Source organism: Pagrus pagrus, assembly GCF_965226575.1.
Source record: "Pagrus pagrus genome assembly, chromosome: 2".
Lineage (NCBI taxonomy): Eukaryota > Metazoa > Chordata > Actinopteri > Spariformes > Sparidae > Pagrus > Pagrus pagrus.
Window position 1 is genome coordinate 30148421 of NC_140186.1, and position 27918 is coordinate 30176338.

Sequence of the window (27918 nt, forward strand, 5' to 3'; positions counted from 1 at the left end):
AAGGCCCAAGAGGTAAAACTACAGCTCATTAACCACAGTATCAGAACTGCAAGAAAAGCAGTGACCATGCTATACTATGAGTTAAACTTTGAGTCAAGTGTAGAGAATGCAACCAAGGAAGGCAACCGATGAGAGGTGACGGTTCTTGCAAGAAAAACAGCGGGATCCATAATAACATGTCACTGTTGGAAACAACAATCTCCAAGCTAGCAGCCTTCATGCTTAAAATGGTAAGTTACTCTAACTCTAACCTGGTCATTAACAGTACAAACCTAAACAAGCTAGCTGTTGTTATTCCTTTTATGTGGGATTTGTTGTGCAAGTGTTCCACCAAAACAAGTTCCCCCCACACCTTTTTGCAGGGGCATTGTTACTGCTTCCTGGCTTTGCATTGAAAACCAATTTGGAAGAGAAAATTATGATGAAAATTATAATATTAAGGGTATGGTTAATATTATTCAAATAGTCAAATTATACCTCAATCATCTTTTAAACATGTATCACAATTAAGATTTCACGTTTACCTCCAAATAAATATGTTTTAATTGTTGATTTGTCAACAAGCCTGATCGTCTCACCCCTCGCCGCTGTTTTTTGCCCTGTTGGACTGTTGTAGTGATGTCAGTGTGTTCTCAGATCTCAGTATTTGCTTGTGTGAGCACATTTTTTAACTGACAAAAACAAGCTACAAAAATAAGACCTAAGTTGTAACAAAAAAAAGAATTATTTAACACCCGAGCCAGGTGTCTACGTTGGGCAGTAACATCAGATCCTGTATTTTGGCAGATGCTTCTCTCTCCCTCTGTTTCAGCAGTTTCTTGTGTGTCTCAAATAACTCCCTGAGGGTGTATATTATCACCTAACAGACTGACACCAGGAAGAAATGTATCAATCAATATCATTCTGTGGTTTCGGTAATCCCTGCCTGAGTGTAATAGGCTGCTGAGATCCACTTTTTCTACAAGCTGACTCAGTGAGATGAACAGACCCACCAGGCCTTTTTGGCTGCTCCTCCCTCGCTGCTGTGCCCTTGATCAGCCCAGGGTGGTGGATGCACATGGGGACCACCCCTGCATTAAAAGAGCCTATTGCTCCCTTGATCAGCGGGAATGAACTCTTACATGGTTTTAAACACAGACAAACACTCACAGAACAGCATATGTGCCTGATTACATGTACACAGAACAGGAGGGAACATCACAGGGCAGAATAATATGAATTTAATTTGATGACACACAAGAATACACACAAATTGAAATAACTATCCATCACCAAATGTGTGCACGCATTTACTGAGGCATGTGTGCAAACTCATCGCCAAGTAGTTACACATGCACATATTTCAAAAAGAGACATCATCAAATCATAAAATATGAATCCTCGTTCATCACATCACACAGATAAACACACAGAAAAAAACAAAAATCATTTCAGAGGGGTACCCCTCATTAAACGGGTTCCACATTATGTTGTGTGTGGCTTTCTCCGGCCACTGGTGGTGATGAGGCATAAGCCGACATATTGATGCTGCTGTCATCAGTGGGCTGCAATGTGTGGGCCAGTGGAGGCTGGCCATACGCTCAGTATCACCACTACCAGAACAACTCCCGCAAGACCTTCTGAAACACCGCCTGTCAATCTCCCTCTGTCTTTCTCCTCCTCGCTCCCTCTCTCTTGGCTGTTGCCATGGGGTGCAGGTGGGCGATGGAGGGTGTTTGAAGGCTGGCGCAGAGAGGGAGGGGCTGGATGGAAGGGCACGAGAGAGATAAAGGAATGGGGCAGTGGAGAGAGATAGGGATGAAGGAGAGCGAGGAGGGCCAGAAAAAAAGATTGAGAATGAGAAAGATGAGAAGAAGGGAAAAAATGGGGGAGAAAGACTAAAGAAAGGGGATGGTGGGTGTTTCTCCTTTCATTGTTGTTTCCTCAGAAAATAGCTTTAGAATCTGGGCTTGGCTGATAGTACTGCTACTGGCACACGAACACACATTATACATGCATACACAGAGAGACACACACACACACACACACACACACACACACACACACACACACAGTCATTTTGCTTGCTCTACATGGCAATCACCATGGTAACAAAATGTACAGAACACAATCGGGGTGGGATATTTTTAAGTTTCAAAGGCATGGAAACAACAATAGGGACGACAAAGGGAGGAAGAGACGAGACTGGGGGGAGAGAGGGGGAGAGAGTGGGAAAGAGTGAGAGAGAGAGAATGAGAGTTACTCCATTCTAAGTGCAAGCAGATGGACGTGTGAGTGTGTGTATGAGTGTGTGTGTGTGTGTGTGTATGTGTGTGTGTGTGTGTCTGTCCAAGGTCACAGCCCAGAATCATCTATATGGCTGAAGAGGAGAATGAGGGATGGAGGGTAAAAGCAGGAGGACAAGGCTTTGAACACATTAAAGGGTCCTTTCACCCACATTGCAATTTAACATATTTTCTCACTTACATCTGCTACAGGGCTGCACAAAGTGGGGACTGTGAGCCAAAGTTTGCCAGCCATTAAGTTCAATTTGGCCGGCAAAGGCATGTTTCTAGCGAAAAAAATAACTTTAAAAAATGTAATACGAATCATTGTTTATGCTGTATTTTGTGAGGTCATGTTTTGTGTGCTCATGTGCGATATGGGAGGGCAGCATATCACATATCACGGCAGAGTAACCGTTAACTGTTGCTAACTGTAGCTGCTTTTAGCATCTAAGCTCAGTTAGCTGTGAAGCAAGGGAATGGGACAGGGCTAGCTGGTTAGCATGCTTAAGTAGACATCTCTGCAACACAGGACAGAAGACATCTTTAATGTAACGTCAACACTGTTGTTCCCTTGCACTCGGTTGATAATGTTAGCTGTGCCTGCTGCACACTGTATTACTCCGTGGATCAGCTGTTTGGGTCAGACCTCCAGCAGCTGTTTGACGCCGATGTAAAGTGCAAAAAATGTTTAAAATACAGCGTACATTTAAATGGATGTGTTTTTTTTACGTGGGCTTTCTTTGAGGTGACTAAAACAGTCTTGCTGCCCGTACCACTCACAGGAGTACAATGATCTCCTTCCCTGTCGGTGCTACACACTGCTTCTCCACACAGCTGATGATCTACTGCAGGTAATACACTGACTAGGGACAAGTACCTCATACAACCCCACATTAAAGGACCCATACTATCCCTTTCACTATAGAATACAACAGGCAATTGCTCTTTGGCCTGGGCCCACCATTGAGTTTCAGTTTTGGCCCTTTGACAGAAAAAAGTTTTGACACCCCTGCTCTAGCCATGTAGCTAGTTTTGGCTTTATATTTCCAGGTTTTGAGATTTCCCACTTATAATGGAGATACATGAATTTAGTGAAAATTCACTTTTGAAAACAGAAACCGTGTTCCTCTTATTCTGACTAGACCACGGACCTGACCGTGAACTGGAACGTTTGCTCTATCAAACCTGTTGACAGTATGCTCTTTTGAAAAACGAGCTGCTGGTGAACTATTCAAATGAACATTTTCAATGCTGAGACCCACAGATGAAATAGCATTCATCTTTGTATAGGATGCATAAATCTCAGCAGCAGATGTCTCAAAACTTGTCCAAATCAAACCAAAACTAGCTGCATGGCTACATATTAATGGAGTTGGTGAGAAAACAAGTTTTTATGTTGATATAACTTGGTTAAACTGATTTTTTAAAGGCCTTGAAAACTTTTTTTTTTTTTCAATGAAAACACAATTTTCTGCCAAAGATAGAATAGTTTGGATAATTCAACACAACAGATTTCCATGTTTGTGTTTTTGCTTTTGCTTTTCTGACTGGTTGAAGTAGGTGAGGCTGGATAAAGGTGATGTCACAAACTTCTGTGCACCAGTCAGTGAAACTGGATCTGATGATAGTTGGTGGGCCGTTTGCTTATGTTGCCCACATTGTCCATTCAACCTTAAACCTCACCTGCATGGTTCGGATTAAAGGATAACGCCACCAATTTTACACATTGAAGTGTGTTTACAGGTCTGGGAGAGTACTACTGTACTGTGTGGAAAAAATGTAGTATAAAGCCTTTTGTGGCTCCAGAGGAAGCTACATGTTATCTGATAAATTGGCTCCAGTTATGTCACTGAGTGGCTAAGTTGCATTGTGGGTAATGTAGGCACGAGTTTTTTGAAAAGCTTATTTTTTCATGAATATTTTATGTTATAGAAAAATACAGTTTACAGGAGCTTTAAAACGACAAACAATGTCAAATTGAAATAGGCTCACTGGTAAACTCACTCCTGTGAAATCTTCTCCTTCCCTATCTGAAGACGTCCCATGTGTTTGCATGCACATACTGTATGTGGGTCACTGGTTACATGCACACACACCTGTACGTGTCTTTGCCGTGGCCTAAATGCAAGCATGTGTGTCTTTGTTTGTGCGTATGTTTTTGTGTGCGTGTTCTCCCCCGATAACAGCTCATCCCTCCTGTCTGCCTGTAGATTTAGCAAGGACAGCTGAGTTCATTTCAGAAGCTGAAGCGGGTCGGAGGTCGGATGCTGGTGTAGGTGGCCTCTTGTACTCCAGACCACCATCTAGCAGTTGCCAAATAAATCAGAGTCTTGCTGAGTGGTTTGGCGAGCATGACATACCTCCCTCCCTCACACTCTCTCTTCCTAGCTTCTATCCTTCTCTGCCTGTCTGTTTGTTTCAGCCTCTTCATGCTCTCACACAAGCCAACAGCAGCCCAGAAAGCCACACCTTGCCTACATCTGCCCACTGGACATGAACAACACTGCCACCTTGAAAATCCTTTCCTTTATCTGTGGTATTTTGATGGTGAGGTCACTTTAGTGCAGTGCTCCAGATCCAAATATGTCATGAAATGTTTCAATGGTGAGATAAAGTTTGGCCCATCATTAGTTTATTTATTTGTGTTTCTTCTGTACGTGTCAGGCTGCAAATCGAATCCAGATGTTGTGGCTAGTGCAGAGGGCATTCATGTAACACACACACAGTAGCATATACACGCACGCACATGCGCAGGTAACTGTGGCACATAAATGCAGATAAAGTGAGATAATGTATGCAGATGAGTCTACATATGTTGTAAATACCACAGCTCCACTGTCCCCCCTCCCTGTGACCACACTGCTGTGCTTTCACACTTGTTTACTGTAGTTCCGTTTTGTGGTACATTTACGTAATGCTTTCCCCATCAAAGTGCAGCTGTTTACCCCTGTTGCCAGGAAACGATTTTGGCCTACGCAGGGAAAATGAGCATGACTGATGGGAGTGTACCCACCCGGATGGCCTGCAAAGAAGTGACATTGTCTGCGGTCCAAGCAAAAAAAACAAACAAGGCATCAAGTCGAGCTTGAAAGCTTTCCTCTGCTTATCATCTGCGAGAGCGCCGCTAATGATGTTGTTGTGACACGGGAAAATTAGACATCTTCAAGTCGGAGTATGGATTACATTGTTGCGCCAGACAGACTGTATCACAGTTTGAATAGAAGAGAAAACCTTGTTCGAGCAGACTTCCGCTTGGAGAAAACATTCGTATTTTATAGTTTCTAGGCAAACAACTTCTGGATTTTTGCCCAGTCAGAATGCTCTGGTCAGTAATGGCAGGAAGTTAAGTAAGTATAGTTATTCTGTGGAAATGTGTCACAACCCCACTCCTGTCCGATGACTGCTAGCTGCATTTTCACCCCAGGAACTTTCCCCAGGGACAAGGAGCCTCAAGAGAATTCTTTGATTCGCTGATTGCAGCGCTGAACATTTCTGATTTGTAATCTGATCAGTTTCAGCCACCATTTTTAAAAATCTGAAGCCATAAACCAGTTTGGTTTTGTTTGTTCATTATTCATTCTGACTTATCAACATGGAGTTATAGAAGAAAGTGTACACCAGATGGACCGGTGACAAAGCCCAGGTCATTGTTGTTGTACAGAGAAGCACAAAATTAAGTGTAAAAAATGGAAGTATGTCACTCACCTATGTTAACTTACTTACATGATAGAAGTTGAAAACAAATCACTCTTGACTCACAAACAGGACACAAACCTTAGTCTCCAGAGGCAACGTCCACTGTATGACCCATCATACCACCACCACCCCCCGGCTTTGGGTTCTTTATACCACTGCACTAGAGGGGCACACCAAGCAGTGACACTAGAGGGGCACACCAAGCAGTGACACTAGAGGGGCACACCAAGCAGTGACACTAGAGGGGTACCTACAGCATCAAACTTTGAAGCACGGGGCCACTGACCAGGCTGCTACTGTATATTTAACACTGCATATACCTTTCGACTAACATTGGGCCTTGTGGAAGCAAACCTATACCTAAACACATGTTTGCATAGCCATGACTTCAAGTGCTAATTCCTGTCTGAGAGCGCACATCAGTACACATACATACCATATTCATACAGATACGAACATTTCCATTCAGCGTAGAGGCCTGATGCTGAGCTCGGTGTGTCGGGTCGAAAAGGCCTTGCGTAGATCTGGACTGAACTGACAGAGACGAGGCACACAGGTCTCCAGCTTGATTATAACACGGAGCCTGTGACTTCTACAATCCTCGTTCTTTTTTGGAGTAATGATCCAAACAGGAGACGACAGACCGGCGTCATGTGCAGCTGCAGATAGGGCAGGTTGAGCTCCGCGTGCGCGTGACTTCTACCATGACGATATGCCTCAAAAGATAATTCGACGATCTGTGTGTTTTGCTGCCAGGTTAGCCCACCACCTCCACCATCTCCTCCCAACCCCTCCTCCTCCAGTTCCTGCATCGCTGCGGTAACTTATTAATTTCTGTCAGCTGGTTTTCCCTGCCACTTAGAGATACTACCAAATCACATTATGTCTGTCATGGATTACGTGTACAGGCAATGCATCTCCTTGAAGAAGAAAGGGAAAAAAGATCAAAGAGGTTCTTACAATCACCTCTAAGTGAATATGGGAGGTGGACGTGTTTGTGAGTGTGTGTGTGTGTTTGCATCCCACATATGTGTTATGGGAGATGCAGATAGCCAAAAATAAATAAATAAATAAATAACTGCCAACGATGTTTTACTCAATTTCTTCCCAATATTATATAATTATCAGGATTATTAATCATGAAATACATTTTTGAGATTCTGCTGAGTCCACTGCGGCACATTTAAAGGTCATCGGTCCCGTTAGCTGTTGATTGAATGAAACGAGAGATGCATGTCTCAGGTTTTACCTAACCGAGCTCCGGCTACAGAACCACATTCCCATATTTACCCATATTTGGCTACGTGTGTGTGTGTGTGTGTGGGTGTGTGAGTGTCTGTGTGTGTGGCAGAGGATTTGAAGCTGTCACTTTGTAATTACCTCAGCAAATACAGGCTTGGAGAGAGTTGACTGAAGTCTTCCAGTTGGACAGCCCTGGGAGAAAATGAGAAGTGACAGACCACATAACACAGCGTGGGACGTAAATAACTTTTACCCCCTTACTCTCTCTCTCTCTCTCTCTCTCTCTGTCTCTCTCTTTGTCGTCGAAACATGGATGATACTTCAAGGATTTTGAAAAAGAGAGAGAGGGAGAGATGAGCTGAAATGAGAGAATATCCCTCGCTTTCATCTTTAGAAAAAATCTCTGACATCCTCTCTCACTTGCTTTGATGAAAGTCTTTGGGTTTTTTTTGTGTTTTATCCTCTTACAGGAGGTGTATGTATTATAGTCTGCGTGTGTGCGTGTGTGTTGCGCACGCACGCGCACTCACACGTGTTGTGATGAGCACTGGCACGCAGTGAGATCATTTTCTCGGCAGAATGTGTGTAGGTGGCTCGAGGAATCTTGCTTTGTGTGCGTGCGTTTGAGGGACTTTTCTCGGCACCGTTTGGCGTTGGAGGGCCTGAATTTTTCATTCTGCGTCCTCATCAAGTACAAGAAGTCCAGGGGTTTGAGCTCTGCCCACCGGCCGCTCCGCTTCGTTTTGTTGTGCAGGATTTACTTCACCGCTCTGTGTTCTTTGAGCTCTGGGCAGGTTGTTACTGACACAACAACACAGTTGTTACAGCGTGTGTGTGTGTGTGTCAGTTTGAGTTCCAGCATTGATCACTGAAGAAACACGCTCTTACACATGGATAGTACTGTACATCTTTGAGCTGGAAGAAGTGTTCAGAACCTGACATGAGTACAAGCAGCACATCTACACTGTAAAAAAAGTAAAATCATACATTCAATCAAGTCTGACTTAAACATACTACAAGGGATTTTTAACAGGTTATGAAACAGTCTAAGAGTGTTTACCATACATATACTTTACTTGGGTGGGCCCAAGTATATTTGCCAATCTATTTTAGCATTTTATCCTTTTTATTGTTTTTTTTTATCTGGTCGAGAGAACTATGGCATCTGAAATCAATTATCTAGTGGACAATTTAGCCTCACTCTGCCCCCCCCCCACTGCTGTCAATCACAAATGCTCTGCAAAGAGAGAGATGGAGACGATCTCTGATCCCTCCTGTGATGCGACCTTACCTACTTATGCTGTTGTTTTGAACTTGTAAGTGCAGATGGTTGTTGCAGTGTTGTAAGGTGCATGTTGGTTTTGCTGTGTCCGCTTCTCTTGTCATAACCTGCTGTTATGACAACAGAATCGTAAGTGAAAATATCCAAAACACAAGGTGGTGTAATGTAGTTAATGTAGGCAGCAGGTTTTGAAAGCAGTCGACTGGTCTGGCATGGCACTCCTATAACACTGTTGGACTCATTCCTTTTTTTCCCTGTATATTCTTATTTCTTTTCCAAACCGTGTGCCTACATTACCCACAATGCAACTTCGCCACTGAGTGCCATCACAGAAGGCAATTTATTAGATTACATGCAGCTTCCTCTGAAGCCACATACTACTTTTTTCACATATACAGCAGCACTTCCCAACAGTGTTAAATTTGTGGAGTTAAAAATATATAAATATTAGCATCAAAATATATTTAAAGCAACATTGTGTAGATATTGGCATTTTGTGCGATTTAGCGCCCCCCACAGTGCAACATCATAAATACAAATCCCAGGTCTGTAACAAGAGACAGACATAATGCAGGCGCTAATGATAACTCATTACACCATAACAATGTTATGTGTTGAAGTAAACATGTCATGTGATCCTACCCTCTCACTGTAGTTACATAGTGCAAAGTGATAGAGGGGCGAGTGGCTGAGACAGAGACACCATTCACCCTGTTACAAGACAGTGTACCATCAAAATGATTTAGAGCCTGTTACTTGAAGGTAAAAATGTGACATAATGTTGCTTTAAAGTAATAATTGAAAGAACTCATTGTGCAGAATGGATCGTTTGTATAATATGACTGTATTATAATTAGTTTTTTCATAAATGTGTAAGCATCACTGATGTTGCAGCTGGTAAAATGTACTTTAATCTGCCAGTAACTAAATCCATAAAAATACACAAGCATACAGCATAAAATGTAAAGTATAAGGAGCTGAAAATTGTATTTAAGTACAGTATTCGAGTAAATGTACTGAGTTACATGGCACCACTGACCTCAACCCCATATAAGCCCATTTATATACACACACACACATATATAGCACACCCTTTCAAGCTGTACCATCCTGCCTCTGGCTCTATACCACCAGTGTCTTTCTCTCTTCTCCCGCCCTCCTTGCACCTCCACCGCTCTGCCTGGCTCCGGTCCAGCTATAGATTGTTAATTATGGTTTGTACGTGATGCGCGGTCTTGCCTCCAAATACTACAGCAGTGTTCTTTGGCAGACATCAAAGTGTCGGTGTTTCATTCCATGGGGATTAGTGATGGTAGTGTGTGATAATGCCCCTGCCTGCTCGCTGAATTAAACGCCCATGGCTGGGCGCAGGTACACAGAGTCTAATGAACACACGCTCACGCAGGCATTCATGCACAGTACATCCACTTAAACAATGAAACAAGATGCAGAAACATATGGGAAAGATACTTACATGTTAGAAACAGAGCTGGAAAAACTCGGCCTAATTGCTGAAAAATGATAGTCGTGATTAAAGCGTGGACTAAACATCCAAGCAGACTCTCAGCCCTTTCATCTCTCAGAAAAAGAGCTGTATGTTGGTCAATGTCCACAGAGATCCGCAGTACATTGACTGTCCTTCACTCAGCTCTCATCTTACACCCCCGTGGCAAATTGGATTTTTAAACGGCTCGTTTTTGATCATTCCTCCGCACTCATAATTGACTGTGGTTCTCTCTCTCGCTGTCTGTTTTCCTCTCCCTCTTTCACTCTGTCTCACCAGCAAACTTAATGAAACAAGCATTGGTAACAAAAAAAATGTTGAAAGAAAATGCTGAAGAAAGAGCAGTCTCTATAGTAACTCTCGCCATGATTCGCACAAAGGACAAATGACAAGTGTTTAAAGGGCTGCGGGGCGTTTTAATGTTTAGTTTGTGCTTTCTCTCGTCGACTAAGAAGGTCTCGGGAGACAGCAGGAAAAACAGCCATGAAAGAGAAATTACAGAGAGAGACAGAGGGAGAGAGAGCGATGGAAACTCGTCCTTGGTGATCAATGCAAGTGCTATTGTCTCTTCTGTTTCTTTGTCCACAAGGACGAAGGCAGAGGAGAGAAGGCAAGTGATGCACATGAACAGTGTTTAGGCCCCTTATGCCAAATGTCTGACCACAAGCTGGGGATTAAAGGGACTGCACTCCTGCTAGCATGTGGCTGTGTCTGTGTGTCATACATACAGTGTACAGGACATACCAGCGGACGCAACCTTTTTGAGTTAAATCATCCATCTTGTTCATCAGCAATAAACGTTTCCAAAAAACTCTCTTGTAGACTTTTTACCAGTGTGCCAGGCGTGCCTGAGGTTGCTGACCCCTGCTATAAGGCATACGTACGGAAATGTTGGTGGACTTGCTTGAATCAAAAACTGTACATCGTCATTGTTTGCTGTCTAATAAGGAACATATTATTTTTAGGTTTTTTTGTCTAATTTGATACAAAGTCCAGCTGGTACGTTTAGTTTATTAGTATACTCTAAAATAAAGTGTAACCGTTAACAACAACAACAGTTACTTCCAGGTAGAAAACTGGCTGTTGATTTGCATTGTGGTGATATTAGAAATCTGCAAACTATAGTTGCATCGTCATTTTCAGCCATAACTGTAACATTTAAAGATAAATAGTAAAACACTTTGATTCAACCTCTTTGACGTTACTACTGTGCTTATTTTATGTACTGCGTTACTTTGCAAGCGTCTTTGATATCTATCCAACAGAGCATCTCGATCCAACTGCTTGTTCGGGGTAAATTCAAACACTTTGAAACAGAATCCTGAAAAAAGACAAATAAATTGTGTGTAAGCTCCTGCATGATGCAGGGCTTTTCTACCCGGAAGTCATTGTAGACAAACATTGTGATTCTATATTGTGGGCTTATGTTCAAAAAACAAAACATGTCCCATATATCATTATTGGTACTGGCCTTAAATATCCAGTATCAGCCAGGCTATAGTTTAGATCAGGGGTTCTCTAACTTTTTAACGTCAAGGATCATAAACTGAATCAAATTTGACCAGTGACCTCGCTTTTAGATGTTTTATCACCGAAAATGTATGAAACCCATTACCACAAATGTCATCATTATGCAATCTTTTTACTAGTGGATGGACTTACAGTGTGACTACATTCCTAAACTTTATGCTCGGGACCCCTCAAGGCCCCCCTCCTGAAAACCCAGCCCGCTCTGATTAGTCAGTTCACACACGCCTGAGCCCACACCGCTAACAACAACAGAGCAGCTATGCTAAATCAATTTCTACGTGCCAAACTAGGCACTATATAAGTCATGTGAAAGTGACACATGGTGACACATGGTGACACAGTGTGATGAATTGAAGGCGGGACTGCTGACGAGGTGTTTCGGGCACTTCAGGAGCAGTGTTTTCTGTGGGAGAGAGGAGCTTCTGTTGGTGCGGACTTTGGCCTTCTTAACACATGAAATTTTGAGATGGAAATGCGCAGAGTGCCTGATTAAAAGTGTTAAACACACAAATAGAAACCATTAAATGAGAACAAAATTGTAATAAACCAAAATGATCCCTTGGATTGCAGAGTTTAAGCCGTTCCTCCATGTATAACTTTGTGCTGGCTGGAGGTGACGACAGCCTAAAGAGGTTAAAAGGTTGTGCCAAGAGTGAAGCTCTCATCTCCTGTAACAAAAACTACACCGAACAAGTAATTTAACCCTGCTATTTGATCCTATAGTGAAAGGTTATAGTTGTACTTAGCAAATGTGCTTTGACTAGTGATGAGAAGCAGGATTTTTTTCGGATAAAGAACATGTACACAGAGCCAAACTCTTGCCTGAATAAGAAAAAAAGGAATCAAAGAGAGAGCCTTGAGCCTGTTAGGCCAAGTTAGAGTAGCTGTGGAAGTGTAACCTGCATCATTTATGTGATTATTTCTGCTCTTCACGGGCTTTAAAATGTGTCTTGCTTACTGACAACACTGTAATCCTCTCCTCTGTTTGTTGTCATGACATCCTCATCATTTGTATGACATGCTCCTTCGGTATACAGGCTGTCATTCACGGTCGCTTCCTGCTTTGGTGACACGGTTAATGTGTGTGTATATATATGTGTGTGTGTGTGCGTGTGTGTGGTGAGGGGTTCAAGACTAGCGAGAGAGAAAGATGCAGACAGACATATGGACAGAAATACCTCAACGGAGACAAAGACATGACCTTTATTTGTCCTTGTGAAGTGGTTTAACAGCACACGGTGGTAACGGAAAGAAAGGCAGAGATAAGGATGGCAACAACAAGAGGAAGACGGAGTCTGAGAGAGATAGTGAAAGAGGTAGAGAGATAAAAATAAAAAAGGGCACACAGGAAAGAAAGAAAACACCAAAAAAAACAAGTCTTAGCAGCCAGACAAACACCTCTCTCCACCTGTAATCACCTCCTGCAGGTCAGCTTCTGCCTCGCCTCGCCACAATCCTCCAACTAACACAGAGCCAAGCCATCAAACGGCGATCTCTTCTTCTACCTCCCCGACCCTCTTTTCTCTTCTTTCTCTTTACACAGACAGAAAAGACCTTGATGTTTTTCCAATAATTGGCAGCAGAGGTTGACTTTTTTTCCCTCCACCCCCCTCCCTCTTTTTTTTCTGTTTATCTTTTCTCTCTCTCTCTCTCTCTCTCTCTCTCTCTCTCTTGCTCTTCCTCTTCCTTTAGAGATGAATACTTGGCCCCCGATCAAAGGCAGACCCCAACCGGCCACTCTGGCCACCACAAAGGGGCGTTGGGCGCTGGCGCGGGGCCAGGTGCTGCACATGGCCACATAGCCAGGGACAAGCCATGCAGATGGGGCCTGCAGAGCCCTTCTCCCCTCCGCCCCCACTCCTGTGTACGAGAGGTCAGTGGCTAAAGTATCAGAGTGTGCGCTTCCTGTAAGATGATCTAGTCCTGTGCGACTGACTCCCTTTTGTTTCCATCTGTCTTTTCCTTACGCTTCTCTCAATTGGTTTGTTTACTTCCTGCAACTGCCTTTGTTTCTTCTCGTCTGACTTTCCGTGTCCTTCTCTGCTGTTCCACAGTGCGGAGCGGAGAAAGACTGGCGGCCAGTGCAGCGAAGAAAAGAACCAGCTGAGGTAAACATCTTGCCCCCACGGACAGAACTGTGTCTAAATGTTTAAGGAGACCCGACTAGAGTTTAGTCGAACACTTCCCTCTCCCCTCAACAGCTCTTGTTTAAATATATAAGCGCTACAGCCAAGTCCGATGTCTCTGAGGCCAGAACAAATAAATCGAGGTGGAGGACACAAAAAGTGGGATAGATAAAACAAATGAACAAGCCCTCGCCGTCCAAATATATATGCAACACCCAGCTTGCTTTTCAACTCCTTCAACTGACACGTTTGCAGAATTTCTCTGCGGAGAGCCGGGATGATGTTACTGAGTCAGAACAGGATTGTTGGACTCTTGAATTACAGACCAATTGTGATTCACTTCATTAAATTGTAACAAGCGATGTGAAAAGACCAGAGTGAGAACCTCTTTTTCTCACTGCGCACGCCAAAAAAACATCCTCTCTGTGAGAACTTCGCTCATAAATTTCCAATACAGTTCTCATCTGTATTACAGGAGGGAAGTTGCATTATATAGATCTAAGAACACACAGTATACACCCATACAGCCTTCTGCGTCCTCGAGCACACCAGTTTTTCCCTTTATCAGGCCTCGCAAGGTCTTTAAGGGAATTAAACAGTCTGCATTATATTGCTTTCTCTAACAAACTTCCTGTGTTTTTGTTCAGATTTCTCATTCGTTTTGCTTCATTAAAAGTGCAGTTTTCCGGCTCGTCGTGTCCAAATGTCTACTGAAACCAGTAAAAACATCCAGGACGTATAAGGAGCAGACGTAACATTTGGGGAAGAGAAAAAAAAAAGACAACAGCAGTATTTTTCCACGCTCTGCATGCTGTCATGCATGAATCCCCGGCTTCAGCCATATGTTTAAGATTAGATGTACTTTTTTGTTAGACGAGAACACAGTCAACAAAGTTCTGCTGCTTCCCCGCTGGTCATGAATCAACTGGGCTCTGTCCACACCCTCTCTTTGGGATCTTAATTCTATTAAATGCTATGATAACAGCCATCATATGTGTGAAGAATGTCACAACATGAATGATGGCATGAATCACATTCTTCCTCATGTTAACCGCCTTACAGTATTATAGTAGTGTTTTGCTCTTGTGTGTGTTTAGTCTGTGGATAACCTGAGAAGAACAGACTGAGGTAGAATTCAACGTATGCAAAAGTAAAGTTATGCTGAATTATTCAAACTTTAAAGCTGCAGTAATTGATTTTTTTGACTACCAGGGGGCAGCAGATCAAGCTTGGAACTCACATTATTATATCTCATAGCATTCACCGAAGCTGTGTTTCTGTCTACACATGACAAGTCAAATATTCACTCTCCTGTCAGCTCTGATTTGGTCAATTTACAACAAGAAGTATCTGGCTCTTATGCTGCAAAATGCGCCAACATGTTCACCAGCTGGTCGCTAACTTTGTCCTGTGATGGCTGCTGGAGAGGTAGTGATCAGGCAGTTTATCAGAACCTGTTATGCTGAAACTAACTGCCTGCTGCTGCTTACAGAGGGTTTAAACCCATAAAAAAGACCAACTAAAAGATGAGAGTTGAACAGGATGACAGATATAGTGGTAATAATCTAACAAGGAGACCCCTTTGATATCACATTTAGTCTTCTGATCCATTATTTATATAAAAAATTGATTGGTGCAGCTCTAAAGTGATACTTTGCCTCAGTTGGGTCGTTTAAGTAAACACCCACCTTCTACAGAAGGTTTGCAGTTTCCTCCAGCATAGAGAGACGAGGCAGTGCTGAGTTTAGTGACAGCTTTTCAGAGGAGAAAAGCTATCAAAGCTTTCACCACAGCAGCACGACCCACTTATCTGCTGTTATCATTACTTTTTTATATGTATATTTTCAAAATATGGCGAGAAACACTGCTTCAACCTCAATCCAAAGGCATGACCCTTGTGAACTTGTGAGCAGGTACACACAAGAAACATCATCAACCCATCAACCCTCTGCACTTAACCCAAAGTAAGTGCTAAATGTTAGCATGCTAACAAACTAAATTGAAATAGTGAACATGGTAAAAAATTACACCTGCCAAACACGATCATTCTAGCTTTGTCATTATAAGCACTTTAGCATGTTAGCATTTAGCTCAGTGCAGCCTCACAGAGCTATTAACATGAACTAAGCTGAGACTGTTGGTCTCGTTAAAACATTAATAGAATTCATTTTAACAATCACAAATCAAATCTCACTACAGACATACATTTCTTACATAATCTGATCGTTACTAGGCTACATAACGGTAACAGATACGCTTAATGTCATAAAGTAAATGCAAAAGACCAAAAAACACTTAGCTAGCAGTGATCAGAGATTTGAAAACATTCCTCATCATTAATCCGTCTCTAATTAAGGACATGAGTTTGAAAATCATTTGCAGTTCCCCTCAGCAGACTTGAAGGATCAGTGTTAAATGTATAGGTCTCTGTAAGTAGGTCCACTGTAGCTCAGGTGATGCTAACCCCCCGCTGTGAGGAGGTAAATAAAGCCAACTATATAAAACGACATGACAGACTTAATGTGACCATTATGGAAAAAAGCAGTTACTTCCAGCTCAGATAATGGCCCATTTAACACAGAGAGCTTAGTAATTAAAAGAGCAGGGGGAAAAAAAACGATAATACAGTTACCTAAATAGGGTCAACTGGTTGGTTGTTTAGCTTCAGTGGTAACTTCTTGGCTGTTAGAAAATTATGAGCAAAGAAGTCTGATGTTGTTTTTCTGTAATAATGGGCATTATTTTCACTTTTATGTGTTCCTCCTACAGAGAAAATAGGCCTGATCTCTCCCTTTGTGGTTGCTCCAACTGCTCACTTCCACCACCCACACAACACATTTTCCCAGGCAACAATGTTCCTCCAAAGTTTACACACAATAAATAACGATATGCCCAGAGCAGTTAGCAGTGGCCCCGCTCTCCGTTTCCTGGCTGGAGTTGAAATGAAATGGTAATTTTGACTTGAGGAGGATTTCAAAGGGATGGCCTCTACTTTTCATCTTGGTGCATACCACGAGCTCGCCGACACATTCACGCTGGGATTTGAAAAAAAAAAAAAAGAAAAAAAAGGAGAGGAGAGAAAAAAAAAAGGCAGAATTTTTAAGTTTTTCTATGAACTTCCTTCTTTCTTTTTTCTGCCATCTCCCCACAGAAAAGGAGATGTAACGTTGTTGAGATCTCTCCCCCAGATGGACAGCGTTTATATAAACAACCATCCCCGGTTCAGGGAGCATTTGATTGATGTGTCATTGTCTAAAGATTGTTTCCAGGCATTTGAATAGATAATTCAGAGTGTTTCATGTAGACATTTTTCTTCAAAGGTCAGTTGTGGGGGTAGAGCAGGGGTGTCCTCCATCTCCCATGCTATTTTTGCATCCAAGGCTCAAACCAGCCTGCCTGCTTTTCACAAGGGAGATTGACTGACACTTGAATCGTCCTTCTGCTCAAGATTACAAGGTGCTTTCCAAAACTCCATCTGAGATCTGCTTGCCAGCTCTGTTATGCAAAACACCTTTGTCTCGAACAAAAGACCATAACACTGTGTGGATGTGTCCTGTGCCTATTTGTTGTGTAGGTCGGCCTCTCGCAGTGAGATTGGAGTGAGACAAAAGATGCAGCGGAAGAATTGGCCAGGAACTCCATTATCTCTGCAACGAGGAATGAGAAATGGAATTAAAACAAGGTCTGTGGCACATCAGCAGCACCTATCCTCCCATGTACATAACATCTTATGCTACACAAAATCCACTCCGGAAATCAAAACAGCCTCCCTCTTTGTACAGTATCTTATTTCCCACATCGCAGCCTTCCTCGCGCTGACCCAGCAGGCACAGCAATATCGAAGGTCCACTTTCCCCGAGTCGGCCGATCACATTCCATTGTCAGTCAGCCATGAGGGAAGCGTCCGGGTGACAAAAGCAGAGTGTGAAAAAAAAACAAAAAAAACACTGTGGCGTCTTCATTATCTCCTAGCTCCGCAGCCCGTGAACGAGGCCAGGGTTAATTGCTGTTGATTAGACGTCAGTACGCATGGCTGAGTGAGCCCACAGATCTCACTGAGGGGGCCACAGAGGGAGAAGAGGGAAAGGATGAGGTCGCTCACAGACAATGATGTGGAATCAATGTCAAGTGTTCCTCCTCTGTGGGTTTGGCTGCTCGGGAGGCAGATAAGGAACGTAGATGGGGGAACATGTAGATGCATTTTATCTGCATAAATGAGCAATTGTTCTCAGAATTTAGGTTCAAGTCATGGAAAAAGGATGTAACCATGGTGATCAAATAATCTAAGATGCTGATTATTTTTGTGTTTGATGTCAGAAGTTAATCATTTATTCGTAGATCAATAGCTTATTTAGTTCATGTTGGTCTGATGCTCTCTTGGTCAGTCCGTTTCTTTGGTCCAGACAGAAATATTAAATGGACTGCCATGAAAAGGATGTTCTCCATGGTGCCCAGAGGGTGAATGCTAAGAAGTTTGTTGATCGCCTGACTTTTCCTTTAGCGCCACCACCAGGTCAAACTTGAAAATCTTTACACAAAATTAAGCACTGACATTCATGGTCCACAGAGGATGAATCCTAATGGCTCTGGTGATCTCCTGCCTTCCATCAGGATCAGTTTTTTGGTGTAAGGTCTAAACTAATATTGGATGGATTGTCATTAAATGTGGTACAAACTTATAGCAATAAAATGTAACTTCCTGGACAGGGATAGTTGATTGTTGGGTGTCATCCCCAGGCTTCGGGTGTGCGTCCGACCCGAGCTGCAAACCCAAAGCTTCAGTATCTGACGAGTTGGGGATGAGACTCTACAGTCTGCTGTCTGTCTGAAGGAAGTTACATTTTGTTGCTGTGAGTCTCCTCAAGATGATTTTAGTGTCATCATCGGGTCGCAATTTCATTTTGTCTTACACTAGGTTTATAACTAAACATCTAACTAACTGCGTTCTCATCAGCCTTCGCTTAACTTTATGTTTGGAGCTAAATAGCAAATGTTATAATGCTAAACAAAGGTGATGAACGTGCTAAACCTTTTGCTGATGCTTAACATCAGCAGGTTAGCTTTGTCATTGTTAGCATGCTGATGTTAGCATGTCGTTAAAAGCATCCTTTTGCCTAAAGACTCACAAAGATGCCAGCATGGCTGTAGATTAGCCTGATTAAATGGCTATCTTGCGAGCATGTTAAAGTCCAACCTAACCCACCCACAAACATATTCTGTAGTATATAACTATATATGCTTAATATACTTAACAGTGCGCAATGTCTGCCAATCAAAACAAAAGATATAAGAAGCACGTAATCATGGGAGTTGTTGTCTTCATCAGTAAACAATCACCACTGCTGAGTCAAATCTATCTACGTGACTCAGGCACACATGTTTTGTTTTTTCATGTTTTGTTTTAAAGTTTTATTTACGTTGTGTTCAGTCTCATTCAGCCATCACTGTGTGATTCCTCTGAAAGGTTTAGAGACAAATGATCAAATGAACACACTTGAATAAAATAATGATAGAATAAATATTAATAAACTGTCTCTGGGTTTGAAACACTGAGGATAATGTAAGTACACAACTCAACAAAAGACATGACAAAGGTTTGCTCGTTTTCAAGCTTTTTAATGCAGAAATGTCACGTACTATATCATAAAGTCAATGCTTTGATGTGCACAAACTCACACTGACTTACAGACCCAAAGTTCCTTCTCCAGTGGGATGTGAACTATCAGACCGTTGCAGGTATGTTGCCAAAATGATGTCTGTCTCCGTTTGTGTGTAACAGATAAACAAGCCCCTTGGTCAACCCTAGGCTATATTTGTCTTTAATGCGTGATTTTCGTCGCTCTGTTGCTTTTGTAGCCAAAATAATAACGACAATAGAGGTGGTTCAGACAGGAGCAGGAATGACAGGCAGACACGGGAGGCAGGGCAGGACGTTGCAACCTTCACACCCGTTGCAGAGCGAGCGCTTGCTTTGTTTAAATCTCCTAGATCAAAGGGTGCGATGCAAATTCCTGCAGCTTCCACACCACCATTTGATGTTTCAGGGAGCCAAATTATTGTGGTGATTACAGTAGCTGTACACAACCAGCGGAGCGGGCCAAACAAGAGTCCTTGTTGTGACTCTCAATTAGTGGTGTGACATCTCAGCACCCAACGTCTGAGAGGCATCCGACAATAAGAGTGGCTGTTTGGGCTGATAAAGTGATTTGGCTTGGTGGGGTCCTTTCATCTGCACCGACAGTGGGGTATTTGAGGCTTCTGGGTATTCTACTCTGCACATCCTCACACCTCCCCTCATTGTGACAATAGTGCCACTGTGTTCAGCGTGTCAAAGAGGCTACAGGCCTGCTGCACTGTGAACAACTTCAGCTCAGCTCAATTGTCATATAGACGTGTTACCATGACTTAGAGGCTTCTATGAGGCGAAGTTAACAAGGATACGCCACCAAAAGCACAGGAATAGTCAGCACGCTATAAATTAAAAACATATATATGTATAATCATATACATTACTTTATCAGCTTTTAGTTCTGTTTCTCTTTTCCCTGAGCAGCATGACTCAGAACAGATATTAACTATCGCACCATTAGCAGTGTTCGGATGTTTTCTGCATATTCAAACACTCAGCCATCTCTGAAGTTGACGACGCAGGCGTTATTTTGTTGTTTGCGTGTTATTGAGAGCCACAGTGAGTTGAAAGGATAACTTTGCCTGTGGGAAGGACAGAGCACCAGAGGATCAGGTTCAGCTGTATGTCTGATAACACTTTGCATTCTGCAGGCACCAGTGACAGCTCTGATGCCTCGTGTTTGATTGGCTCTTTCATGTTTTCCTTTCTGCCTTCAGTATAAGCAGTGAGGCCGGGGTGGAGGTGAACGGATGGCGGGCGGACTACCGCAGCGGAGAGAGATTGAGATGTGATGCTTCTCTGCCAAGGTGATGGACAGGGGCACTGGAAGGATGTTGGTTTTTAGACACTCCAGGCTGTCTCTTATATGTAACAGAGAGTTGCAAAAGGCCCTGGCGGTAAAACTACGTCAAGTGCAATAAGCATCATGACAGGAATCTTTCACTGTGGAGTGATACTGGATGTGCTGAAAAGAGCTGGCTCACCATGAGGGTAGTTCTTAACCATTAACCAATTAGAGGAAGACAGATTCTCATTTCCATGATGGAATAGTGATCAACAGATCCCATGAACTCCAAAACCAATAAAGAAGTGATCCTACCAATGAATATTGTCTGTCTAGCCAAAACCTGATATAGCTTGTTCCCCTGTGCCATGGAGCTACATTGCTATCCAAAAACTATTAGAAACATTTAAAAGAGCCACATTGTTGACATGAAAATGGCCACTGTGGTTAATTTTGAGTCTCATCTCCACTGTTTTGGCGCCTTAACTCAAGTTTCACTTAATTGTCATTCCACAACAGGGCATTGTACAACAAAATGCAAGTTGTTGTACAGTTTTGCAACACAAGGAGGAAAAAAAAAATGATGGTGGAGTGTAGGAGTCTCACAGCCCGAGGAAATAAGATGCTCTATAATCTGGTGGTACGTTGTGAATACTTCTGTATCTTTTGTCAGATGGCAGAATCTGGGTCTATCTGCTCTCGCCATGTTGGTGTTGTTCCTCCAACCTCATTATCAGTCTGGCAAAAGATACAGAAGTAGCTGCTGCCGTGCCACCAGACTACAGAGCTGCTTCTTTCCACAGGCTGTAAGACTCCTGAACTGATCTTCAACACTTGGCATAAAGAGACTACAACTTACATTTCGTTGTACAATCCTGTGTTGTAGAATCACAAACAAATGAACCTTGAGTCCTTGATTAATATGCTCCAGGAACCTCATTGCAACTGACCAAAAAGTCCACACAAAGGGTTAGTTGTGGTTGAATGGGTAATGTGTAAGACATCCACCCAGAAATCCATTGTTTGTGTGCCATGTAGGTCTTATATTTATATTGTTGATTTATTATTACCTCCACCGAAGAGGTTATGTTGTCACCCATGTCTGTTTGTTAATTGGTTGGTTTGTCAGCAGAATTACATAAAAACTACTGAACAGATTTGGATGGAGGATGGGTCCTAGCCTAGAATAGATCCCATTAACGTTTGGTGCTGATTTGGATAAAGGGACAGATCCAGGATCCTTTCTCATTTTCTTTAAAATTGCGGGATAAGGCTTTTTCAACATTTTTGTTAATTTCTCAGAGAATAATGCATGGATCATTTTGAAAAAAACCCAGCTGTATTTAATTGGCTGGTATCTATCAGTGAGTACAATCTGATGTCTTTTGGTAGTTTGGTTAGGTTTAGGCAACAAAACTACTTGGCTGGGTTTAGGGAAAGATCATGATCTGTTTCCCTCATTGCAAAGTTGTGGCATTACAAAAACACGATTGGTTCATTGCAGTGATGGTCCTGGATCATTAATTATGATGTTGGAGGAACGACAGGGACACGGCAATATGCGATTGTGTCTGCAGCAGAAAATAGTCCCCAACAAATGCTCCATTTCCTCCTGTTTATCTCCCTTTTTTAAAAAATAAAAGTACATATTTGTGGCTTATTACTAAAGAATTAAGTCTTCGGCAGCAGTGAATGGGCTGCTTGTCACAGACAGGCTGCAGAAGCCGGAAAGCATTGAGAGCAGACTTACACGCTGGTTTTGGTGTTATAATGAGATTCATTGAAAGTAAGTAAATATAGAATATTAGTACGTGCATGTGATTGTAAGTTGAGGCAGTTGAATACCAAAGACAGGCTTCAGAGACCCTGTCCTCTAAAGTCTGCAAAAGCAAGTTTAAAAACGTGCAATGTCCTTCTCCTATAGCTTTATTCCTCCCTGTGCAGGGCATTGTGTTGACCTGGAAACAGCTATTCAGTGCTGTGAGAAAGCGGCCCCTGAAACGCTCCCTCTCACTAAGAGAAACATATAACAGTATTAGATCTAGTTTAATTACACAGGGGCTTGCGGATGGGCCCCTCTTTTCTCTCGGCGGTGAAAATGCTTAGCGTTTGTTGTCGGTTCAAGGCTCTCTAAAGGATGTGCTGGCATGTGTAGGGTTCTGGCAGAGAGGAAACTTGTGGTGGGGGGGTGAACTGTTATTGTTTGAAAAGCGTGTAAGCGGCCTTCACAACACCGCATCCACGGAAATGAAGCAAAGACAGAGAGAGAGAGGGGGAGAGAAAGAGGCAGAGAGAGAGCAAGAAAGAGGAGGAAAAAAAAAAAAACTCTTGCGCAGCTTTGACTGACGACTTAACAGGCGAAACCGAATTTGTCTTTTGCCGGGAGATGTCAGATGCCTTGCCAGTGAGAGAGAGAGATGGAAAGAGGGAGAGAAAAAGCACACCACAGAATCTCTCCTGCGTCTTTTTCGCCCTCTCTTTTCTCCTCCGGTTTAAGACGGCTCGGTGAATGCAACGACATCAAAGGCCCAGCACTCAGAATGTACATTGTTGTTCCAGTAACCACATGAAACAGAAAGGGAGAGATGGAGAAAGGCTGGGAGAGATGGAGCAAGTTTTTTTTTTTTTCCTTTCTCTCCTCGTACATAAATAGGGAGCTATGGAGGGAATCGGTTTAGAAACGGTGGAAGATTAACTCTTTTATCTCTTCATTTCAAACGTCCTCCATACCCACGTCCTCCACATGCTAACACACTGTCAGGGTCTTCATGCCTGACCAGCACCACTACAAAGCAGAGGTGTCTCCTGTATCAGGACACGTATAACTCCTCCACAAACAGAGCTGATGAGAGGAGGAAAAGAAGCGAGGAGGAGGTTTACACAGCGTCAGTCCTGACTCATTGTCATTAAGAAAGCTCTCTGTAATCGGAGCTAAACTTAGAAAGGAGCGAGCGCTAACTCCGCCACAGACATTCCACATGTGTATCAAAGAGGAACATAGCGAAACAGTCCCAAACCTGCGCCTCAACGTAACCAACAGGCTTTATTCCTGCCTGGCCTTATCTTTACACAGAGACCACCCAGGAGCAACAAGTCAGCTCTCACCTTTAGTCTGAGTGTGTTTGTGTGTGCGCGTGAGCTTTGTACTTTATAAGCACAAGTGCACGCCTGTGTCTGTGTACAGTCCTGTGTGTATTTGTGTGTGTGCGTCTGTGAATGAACGTGTTTTCTGTGCATGTGTGCGCCTCTACCTCCCACCATCTGGGCCCTGTTTGGAGAGATTTTCTGTAAAAATCACAGTCACGCCGTGGCAGGATTACCACTGTGAAAAGCAGCACCTGGAAGAAACTCAGTGCTCCTGCTCCTTTCCCTCAGATGCTCAAAGAAGTTTCTGGCTTCCCAGCTTGAGGCGCAGGATTTGTTTTTGACCTACATGGGCGTCCTAGGCCTCATGTTCCCTTCCAAAAAGCAAAAAAGCAAAGAACACATCTCAAATTCACACTAAGCTACATCCAGCAAGGTTACAGTATCACCGCATTACAGTAGATAAACAAGCGCATGTGTGTGCGTGTGTGCATGTGGGGGTGCACACCAGCATGTGTGTTTACACCATATATATCGTATTTCCGATTTTTTTTTTTTAAAATGGCAAGCCAAGACACTAAAGACTGATTAGCCACAGTGAGATGTAAGCCTGTGAATGAAAGAGTTCAATAATCCCAGATGGAAACTGAGGCGCAGCATCTCTACTGAAGATTTCCCATTAGGAATAATCTTAGTCCAGGATTAGCCACAATTTAAACTGTTTTGATGTTCCCACTCATACACACTCACACACAGTGTCTCCATAGCTGAAATACCTTATGCAGCATAACAACTATGTTGCATCTTTGCTTTATGTTTAATGCAACTTTTAATTTCTCTGTGTCATTTCTATCATCATCATATTTGTATTTCATATACTTGTGTTGATGCTTCACCCTAATTTCCCTTCTGGGGGATCAAAAAGGGTGATGAGGAAAAATGTCCCTGTAACTTGGAGTAAAACATCTGAAGTTTTAAAGCAACATTATGTAGAAATTGACATTTTGTGCGATTTGGCGCCCCCCACAGTTTCTGAGTTTAACACCGCTGTCGTAAATACAAATCCCCGGTCTGTAACATTTTGTCAGACGTGATGTAGGTGCTAACTACAAGCAAAACTCATTGCATCAGAACAATGTTATGTGTCAAAAACTTGTATGTTGAAGTAAACGTGTGATCCTACCCTCACTGAAGTTAATAATGTGATTGAAGTTAAAGTTCTCTGCACTTATTTCTTTAGTCATGTTGATGTAAAATCCAGTGGTGGAAAGAGTACTGAAGATCTGTTCTCAAGTACGGGTACAATTACATTACTGAAATATTAGTCAATTACAAGTATACAACATATACTTAAGTAAAACTACAAATTATTCTAATCTTGGGGAAGAACTTTTAATCAAAACAGAAAGATCTCTGTAATATAAAATAATATAATATAATATAATATAAACAAATGGACCTTAAAGAACAACACAGTTTCAAACTGTTTTACTTTGTTTATATTTGGCGGACCCTGCCACCTTTCTAGCTTCAAACAGTGTTCTGGGGACCTTATTTTCCTCTGAGAACAGCTGAGTCTGTATTATTGCCTCATAACAATGTAAATATTAAAAATTCTGACTTTGAATTTCTTCTCCAAAACTACATAGTGCCCCTTTAATGCATTATCAACAGCAGGCATTCAATCAAAGGGGTTTCTGTTTCTCCAAATCTTCAGTGTAAATGACTCTTAACTCAGCTCTGATCTGCTCAGAGGTCACTGTCACCCTTTCAAACCTGTGACTTCTGCAGAGTGTTTGTTTTTTTTCTTTGTCTGTATCTCAGCGTTTTCATTGGCCCGTTTGTGATCAGATAGACTTATTGGCTACAAAAGTGCAGATGAAATGTTTAGATATTAATTAAAAGTGTACTTAATTATGATTATAAGAGCAACTAAGTAGTTTACACGGTGTAATGCATATTTAGGTAGAGGTAAAATTGCAGACTTGAAAGAACACTCGAAAATGACTTAATTACAGTAACTTTAGTAGCTGTAATTAGTCACTTCCACTCCTGGTTACATCTGAATGCTCCTCAGGGGATCAAAAAGGATTATCTTATCTTGTCAAATGGAAACTAGAAAACATTTTACTGTAACTTGGAGTTAAACATCCAAAGCGTTAAATGGTTTTAGGTCAGAACTTCTTCAAAATCACAGTTAAAGTACAGTTAAATGCCACTAGGGGGCCTGAATCTGAGGCGAGGCCCCTAATAGACTCATTGAAAATGCTTTTTGTGGATACTAGAGTATCAGACACTTTGATTTTAGCCCGCTCTGCTCTTGGTTGAAATCTCCAACATTAAGCCCTCAGATGAACTGTGGAAAGGAAAAATACATTTTGAACTCCTCCTGCCTTTATATATATATATATATATATATATATATATATATATATATATATATATATATATATATATAAACCATAAGACCATGGTAATGACAAGAAGCAAAAATATGAAAGTATACAGTATCACGGTGTAGATGTTGATTAGTATGAGTTGATCATAAGTTACTGGTGTAGTGTAGTGAATATATTGCTTGGAGGTGTGAGCTGTCTCCTCTGTAGTTGTTGCTCTGTGCATTGACATAGTGTGCAGAGCTCACATGACTCTGTTATCAGATGGCATCGTCGCTCTGCAGCAGCACAAAAGCTCATCTTTTGTCTCTCGTCTGGAACTTCCTCATTCCTTGTTCTATGCATGACTGTATATATTTTGCTTGGAGTGTTTCTTTCAGCTGTTCCATGAACACACACTGCGACACACACTCTCCATTCATGCCCCCCCAAGCCCCTCGACCCTACAGCCCCGCGTCGCTGTCACCATTTTGCCGTCAGCCCTCACTCTTGACCCGCCGACCCCCTGCTCGGTGTCTGGCTGTGTCGGGGTCTGATGCCGGTGACATCATCCGTCACAATGAGTCCACTGCCACCTCCAGCTCTACTGTCCATTGTCCGCCTGACAGTGAGCGGCCTTGTCCTGGCGGAGGACAGCGCTGGCGCGGCACGCTCCCTCTGTAAATGATGAAAGAGAGCGAGGGAGTTGTGCTGAAAGCGCGGGCCTTGTTTGGCCGAGCTGGCCACTGAGCTGATCGGAAGGCGCCTTTCTCCCCTGACAGTAACTTCTGTGATCTGTGGAGATAAAAAAGAAGAAAGAATGTGTTTGAAGTCTAGATTTGAATAAATACCCTGATGTTAATCGTTTTAGAGCGTTAATCACATTTGGTGATAACATAGCTCCTTGTGTGTTTGTGTGTGTGTGTGTGTGTGTGTGTGTGTGTGTGTGTGTGTGTGCAACAACATGAACACATCTGCATGTGTAAATTCGAGTCAGAGGTTGTATACATGAGCACGATTGTTAGTATGTGAGGATTTATCGTTGTTGATTTTGAAACAGGGTCCGTGGCTCTGACGTTCTTGGATACAGCCTTTAAATTTTTATGACACTCCCATGTTTGTTTTGTCTTAATGATGTGGGTCTCCTCTGGTTAACACAGAGGCGGATGATTAAATCTTCACATGTAGTGGCTTAACAACATGCAATTAAGACCCTCCACGCAGAGTCGAGCCCAGAAATACTTTGATAAATCCACGCTTAAGAGATGAAACGAGAGAAGTCAAGAGTGGCGTGTTTGCCTTCATTATGCAGTGATTGACTTTGCTGTCTCAGTCATCTTAACCTGTTGTCTTTGACACGTATGAGACATACATGTGGATGGGTGTAGACAATGTGTGTTTCCTGGAATTCCACAGGGATCCACATCTGGAATGGATTTCTTACTGCGTTATGAAAGCTCCGGCTGCCGGGCTAAAAGGTAAAAATGAACAGCAGCAGCTCAGATGTTGTGGTTTTTACCCCAAATCTCCACGTCAGGTAGCCTGGAGAGCGGCTTCACGGTGGTAAACTCTCAAGCATCTGGCTACGATAATACTGAGCTTCTAAACAGGTCTGATAAAGAGAAAGAATATTTTTAGCCTCGACAGAGCATCTTTTAAAGCAGATGTCTCGTCCATCTTTCACAATCTGTTCTATTAGATATTGATGTTTGATACATTTGATGTGCTGTGTCTGTTTGATCATCTGCTATACTTTCACTTCCTGAGACAGTTCAGGGTCTTTTGTGATGTAAATTCAACATCCTATGGCCCGTGTCCTTTGAACGATGCAAGAGGCTTCGACAGACCTAGACGGAGAATTTTCTCAGGAATTCACCGTAGGTGTCACAGAGACAAAG

The 27918-nt window shown here is 42.5% G+C and overlaps 1 protein-coding gene across 2 annotated transcripts in view; it reads left to right on the plus strand.

Annotated features, from left to right (window-relative positions):
• The window catches only part of LOC311273391 (axin-2-like), an 85646-nt gene that overhangs the window by 17570 nt on the left and 40158 nt on the right, over positions 1 to 27918 (plus strand). For both annotated transcript variants that reach the window (XM_084380424.1, XM_084380425.1), the window contains exons 3-5: positions 13214 to 13394; positions 13576 to 13629; positions 17222 to 17329. The gene's annotated coding sequence lies outside the window, so the exon portion shown is untranslated. The remainder of the gene's footprint in view (positions 1 to 13213; positions 13395 to 13575; positions 13630 to 17221; positions 17330 to 27918) is intronic.